Source organism: Rhinolophus sinicus, chromosome 6, assembly GCF_057876585.1.
Source record: "Rhinolophus sinicus isolate RSI-liver-muscle chromosome 6, RSI-T2T, whole genome shotgun sequence".
Classification (NCBI taxonomy): Eukaryota; Metazoa; Chordata; class Mammalia; order Chiroptera; family Rhinolophidae; genus Rhinolophus; species Rhinolophus sinicus.
This window is the reverse complement of record NC_142506.1, coordinates 36,603,936-36,609,504: the sequence shown is the minus strand read 5'-3', so window position 1 is coordinate 36,609,504 and position 5,569 is coordinate 36,603,936. Positions and strand designations below refer to the sequence as shown.

General features: G+C 42.5%; 2 pseudogenes; both read left to right on the top strand.

Annotated features, from left to right (window-relative positions):
• The first annotated feature begins 695 nt into the window (after window positions 1–695).
• Window positions 696–1,932, top strand: LOC109435439 (SWI/SNF-related matrix-associated actin-dependent regulator of chromatin subfamily E member 1 pseudogene; annotated as a pseudogene).
• A 572-nt stretch (window positions 1,933–2,504) lies between these two features.
• On the top strand, window positions 2,505–3,832 carry LOC109435437 (26S proteasome regulatory subunit 4 pseudogene; annotated as a pseudogene).
• Window positions 3,833–5,569: the final 1,737 nt, after the last annotated feature.

Below are 5,569 nucleotides of genomic sequence, written 5' to 3'. Positions count from 1 at the left end.
TGTAGTTTGTACTTACAGCATATCTCAATTCGGACTGGCCCCATTTCCAAGTGCTCAATAGTCATGTGTGGCCAGTGGCTACTCTATCCGACAGCCCAGGGTTAGAGGCTCTTTTCTTCTCTTGCTTTCCTGGTTCCACCTAAGATTCCTGGATTCTAGTGTAACTCTGACAAGGAAAGGGCACCCCAAATTGTTTACAAAACAAATATTTATGGAATGTCTACCGTGGGCCAGGTCCATGGTTCCCAAAATGTGTGTGAAGAGCCCTAGCGTGCTGCAGCGAAACCACAGAAGCTCTGAGGGGTGTTGTATTTTCGAGGGAGGCATGTGTTGGATACCACACCCCTTTATATTGCAAGGAAGGTCACAGTTTCAACATTAGACTGTGCTACATTCCTCCTTAGATGCCATCCATCTTTGGGAAGCTGAGGTTTTCAGCAGCTGCTATGATAAAAATGCAGGGACTGTAAGAAAATCAATCTGGAACAGGAAGCCAGGGGAGAAATGTTCAATCTAATTCCAAGGTTGGAGGAGCTGGCGGTGCCAGCAGGGCACATGTCCTATTGTTAAGTAATGATGGTAGGAGTTAAATAAAATGGGAGGGTGGGGAGGGTTGCGTGGGACAAAGGGAGCAGAGGCCGGAGCTGCGGGTGCTTTTTCTGCACGTGGTGTCTCAGGTTCATTCTTAAGGAACTGAGAACTTAATCTTCTAAAATGTCAAAAAGACCATCTTATGCTGTCCTCGCTACCCCAGCTCCTGCAACGCAAAAGCCCAGCACACCAGGGTTTGTGGGATACAATCCATACAGTCATCTCGCCTACAACAACTATAGGCTGGCAGGCTGGGAGGGAACCTGGGCACCAACAGCCGGGTAATGGCATCCTCTGGTATTCCGATTCTAAAACCCCCAAAGCCACCAGGTAAGCTGCTGATGCCCTGCATGAGGTACAGCAGAAAGGTCTGCAACCAAGTAAAGGTTTCCAACTCTGACCTAAAGTTGTGGGAGATAGGCAAGATCATTGGTGACATGTGGCGAGATCCCACTAATGAAGAAAAACAAGAATATTTAAATGAATATGAAGCAGAAAAGATAGAGTACAATGAATCTATTAAGGCCTACCATAATCTCCCCGCATAGCTTGCTTACATAAATAGAAAAAGTCGTGCAGAAGCTGCTTTAGAGGAAGAAAGTCAAGAGACAGTCTCACATGAAGGAGAACCTTACATGAGAATTCAGCCTGTTGAAAACCCAGATGATTATGATGATGGCTTTTCAATGAAGCATACAGCCACTGCCCATTTCCAGAGAAACCATCGCCTCATCAGTGAAATCCTTAGTGAGTGTGTGGTGCCAGACGTTTGGCCAGTTGTCACAATAGCTAGAATGCAGGTCATCAAATGTCAGATCCAGTCCTTAATGGTTCATCAGCAAAAACTAGAAGCTGAACATCTTCAAATAGAGGAGCGACACCAGGAAAAGCAGAGATTCATTTGACAATGAACTTAAAAGTTTGTGGGGTTTGAAAGTAGATGTGGATATGGAAAGAACTGCAGCTGAAATTGCACAGGCAGAGGAACAGGCTTGCCAAAGGCAGGAGGAAATGGAAAAAGAGGCAGCAGAATAAGCTGAACACAGTCAGAGCAGTATTGTTCCTGAGGAAGAGCAAGCCGCTAATAAGACTGAAGTAAAGAAAGAAGACATGAGTGTTTTGGTGGAGACAAAGGAGACACACCTTGAAGAAATGACAGAAAGCCAACAGAATGGTGCAGAAGGCATGTCTACTCCTGAGGACAAGGAGAGCAGGCAGGAGGGGTTGGACAGTATGGCAGAGGAAGGGCCCAGAGATAGTAACACTTGCTCAGAGAGCAACAGTACAACAGTGGAGGAGTCACCAACAGATCCCATACCAGAAGATGAGAAAAAAGAATAAATGTGGCCTTGTTTTATGTGTTCTAAATATTTTTTTAAATGAAAAAATGTTTTTGAGTTTTTTTGGTTTTTTTAAAGAATGAAATAAAATGTAATTTTCCTTCCAGTTTGTGTGCTTTATGTTTTTTAAACAACTACAAAGTTGTTAGGACACAAATACTTATAGTTTGGACCTAACTACTATTAGGTATCTCTTTTGCCCTAGGCGCTCCATGAAAAATCTACTGAAGCACCAGGTGCACAGAGAATGTCTGGGAAGCACCCTACAAGGCACTCACCTAGGCCCTCGGGATGGTGGGCAAACAAAACAAAGATCCTGCTTTGTGGAGCTTACATGATAGGTGCACTGGGGAGACAGATAGTAAGCAATCCGGTGAAAAGCAAAGCTTGAGTTGGGATTTCCTCTGAGCCCACAGGATAGGGTTTGGGAATCAGAATTAGGTTGATTTAAAGGGAATAAAAAGGGTTGTATTTCTTATATACCAGACTCTGTAGATGTTGATTTATTACATATACACTTGTGCTGAGCTGTGTGCAATTATTTTAATGGGTGATTTATTTTAAGAGTGTTCATGGAGCAGAATCAAGATGGGTCAAAGTCAGAGTGGTGGTCATGGTCCTGGAGGTGGCAAAAAGGATGACAAGGACAAGAAAAAGAAATATGAACCTCCTGTATCAACTAGAGTGGGGAAAAAGAAGAAGAAAACAAAGGGACCAGATGCTGCCAGCAAACTGCCACTGGTGACACCTCACATTCAGTGCTGGTTAAAATTATTGAAGTTAGAGAGAATTAAAGATTGTCGTCTCATGGAAGAAGAATTCATTAGACGTCAGGAACAAATGAAGCCTTTAGCAGAAAAGCAAGAGGAGGAAAGATCAAAGGTGGATGATCTTAGGGGGACCCCAATGTCGGTAGGAAGCTTGGACGAGATCATTGATGACAATCACGCCATTGTGTCTACATCTGTGGGCTCAGAACATTATGTCAGCATTCTTTCATTCGTAGACAAAGATCTGCTGGAGCCAGGCTTCTCAGTTCTGCTCAACCACAAGGTGCATTCTGTGATAGGGGTGATGATGGATGATAAGGACCCCTTGGCCACAGTGATGAAGGTGGAAAAGGCCCCACAGGAGACCTATGCTGACATTGGGGGGTTGGACAACCAAATCCAGGAAACTAAGGAATCTGTGGACCTTCTTCTCACTCATCCTGAATATTATGAAGAGATGGATATAAAGTCCCCTAAGGGGGTCATTCTCTATGGTCCACCCGACACATGTAAAACCTTATTAGTCAAAACAATAGCAAACCAAACCCCGGCCACTTTCTTTAAAGTGATTGGCTCTGAACTTATGCAGAAGTACCCAGGCAATGGGCCCAAACTCACTCGGGAATTGTTTCAAGTTGAAGAACACGCACCATCCATCATGTTTATTGATGAAATTGATGCCATTGGGACAAAATATATACTCAAATTCCAGTGGTGAGAGAGAAATTCAGCGAACAATGTTGGAACTGTTGAACCAGTTGGATGAATTTGATTCGAGGGGAGACCTGAAAGTTATCATGGCTACAAACAGAATAGAAACTTTGGATCCAGCACTTATCAGACCAGGCCTTATCAAGAGGAAGATTGAGTTCCCCCTGCCCGATGAAAAGACCAAGAAGTGCATCTTTCAGATCCACACAAGAAGAATGATGCTGGCCAATGACGTGACACTGGATGACTTTGGCTAATGATGACCTCCCTGGTGCTGACATCAAGGCAATCTGTACAGAAGCTGGTCTGATTGTCTTGAGAGAATGTAGAATGAAAGTAACAAATGAAAACTTCAAAAAATCTAAAGAAAATGTTTTTTATAAAAAGTAGGAAGTCACCCCTGAGGGGCTCTATCTCTAGTGAACCGCAGTTGCCTTCAAGGAAATGATTGGGGTGCCCCACCCCTTAGAGGGATGAGGTTGGGGAAGGTGCCCAGATGAATCCATGTCCCAGTTGATCTTCATTAGCAAAACCTCCTGTGTACTTTGTACCTTTCTGAACATGATGTGCAGTGTTCTCTTCCCAATAAAGCATGCTCTTTCTCAACCAAACAAGCAAACAAACAAACAAGCAAACAAACAAACAAACAAACAAACAAAAGAGTGTTCATGGAAGTGAGGAAAACAAATATCTTTCATGGGAACTCTGCAAAGCCACTGCACCAGTCCTTGGGGTTAGAAAAGGACTACTGGTGTCTCTGCACCCCATGGAGATTGATCATTGGTCAGGAATGCGAAGGTCAGTCTGTACTCTACTCAGCTTTCTTGACTAGGCTTCTCCTCACCCATATGCACCAGGAGTGGGTTGGCGTCTATTTACAGCCAAATCTGTTTCTGTGTGTCCTTTGCATTCTGTTCCCAATACCAACTGCTCTCCCTCATGTCTGCCTCCTACCTTCTGGTTTTTTTTTTTTTTTTTTTTTTTTTTTACAGCTTCTGCTTTCTTTCTTTGAGTGTTTCTTCACTTCTGCCCTACTATAGCCTGCTAACTCTTTCCACATATCTCCGAGTTACATTTCAGAAAGAATCTAATTGATTTAGTAATTTGTCCCTACTGGGCAAAGCTCTTATTTGTGTCCCGCTTGTAATCCATTAGTCAGCAAAGTCATTGACAGTACTTGTGTCTTCCTTGGCCTGGTCATCTGTGGTCACAGTTGTGAGCAGCTTGTGAGGAACCATCTAAGGATTCTTTCTCAATAGAGCTGTGGATAGAACGTTGCAGATATGCAATGTCTGAGCCTTATACTCCCAGAGTAGATGTTACCCTCTTCTGGTTTTATTTTTTTTTAATTGGAACATTGATTCACTTACATTGAAAGTAATTATTGATACATGTGTAGTTATTGCCATTTTATTATTCATATTTTTAAATCTTTTCTCCTCCTCCTCCTCCTCCTCCTCCTCCTCCTCCTCTTCCTCTTCCTTCTTTTTCTTCTTCTCCTCCTCCTCCTTTTTCTTCTTTTCCTTCTTCTTTTTCTTCTTCTTGCAGTCCCTTTAACATTTCTTGTAACACTGGTTTGGTGGTGATGAACTCCTTTAGTTTTTCCTTGTCTGGGAATCCTTTATCTGTCCTTCAATTTTAAATGATAACTTTGCTGGGTAGAGTAATCTTGGTTGCAGGTTTTGCTTTCCATCACTTTGAATATTTCATGCCAATCTCTCTGGCCTACAAAGTTTCTGTTGAGAAATCAGTGAGAGTCTTATGGGAGCTCCCTTGTATGTAACTAATTGCTTTTCTCTTGCTGCTTTTCAGATTCTCTCTTTGTCTTTAACCTTTGACATTTTAATTATGATGTCTTGGTGTTAGCCTGTTTAGGTTCATCTTGTTTGGTACTCTGTGTTTCCAGGGTTTGCATGTCTATTTCTTTCACCGAGTTAGGGAAGTTTTCTGTCATTATTTCTTCAAATAGGTTTTCAATTCCTTATGCTCTCTCTTCCCCTTCTGTTATGCTTGTGATGCAAATGTTGGAATGCTTGATATTGTCCCAGAGGCCCCTTAAACTATCCTCATTTGTTTTGGATGCTTTTTTCTGTTTGCTATTCTCATTGGGTGTTTTATGATACTTTATCTTCCAAATCCACCCCTATTTGTTGGACA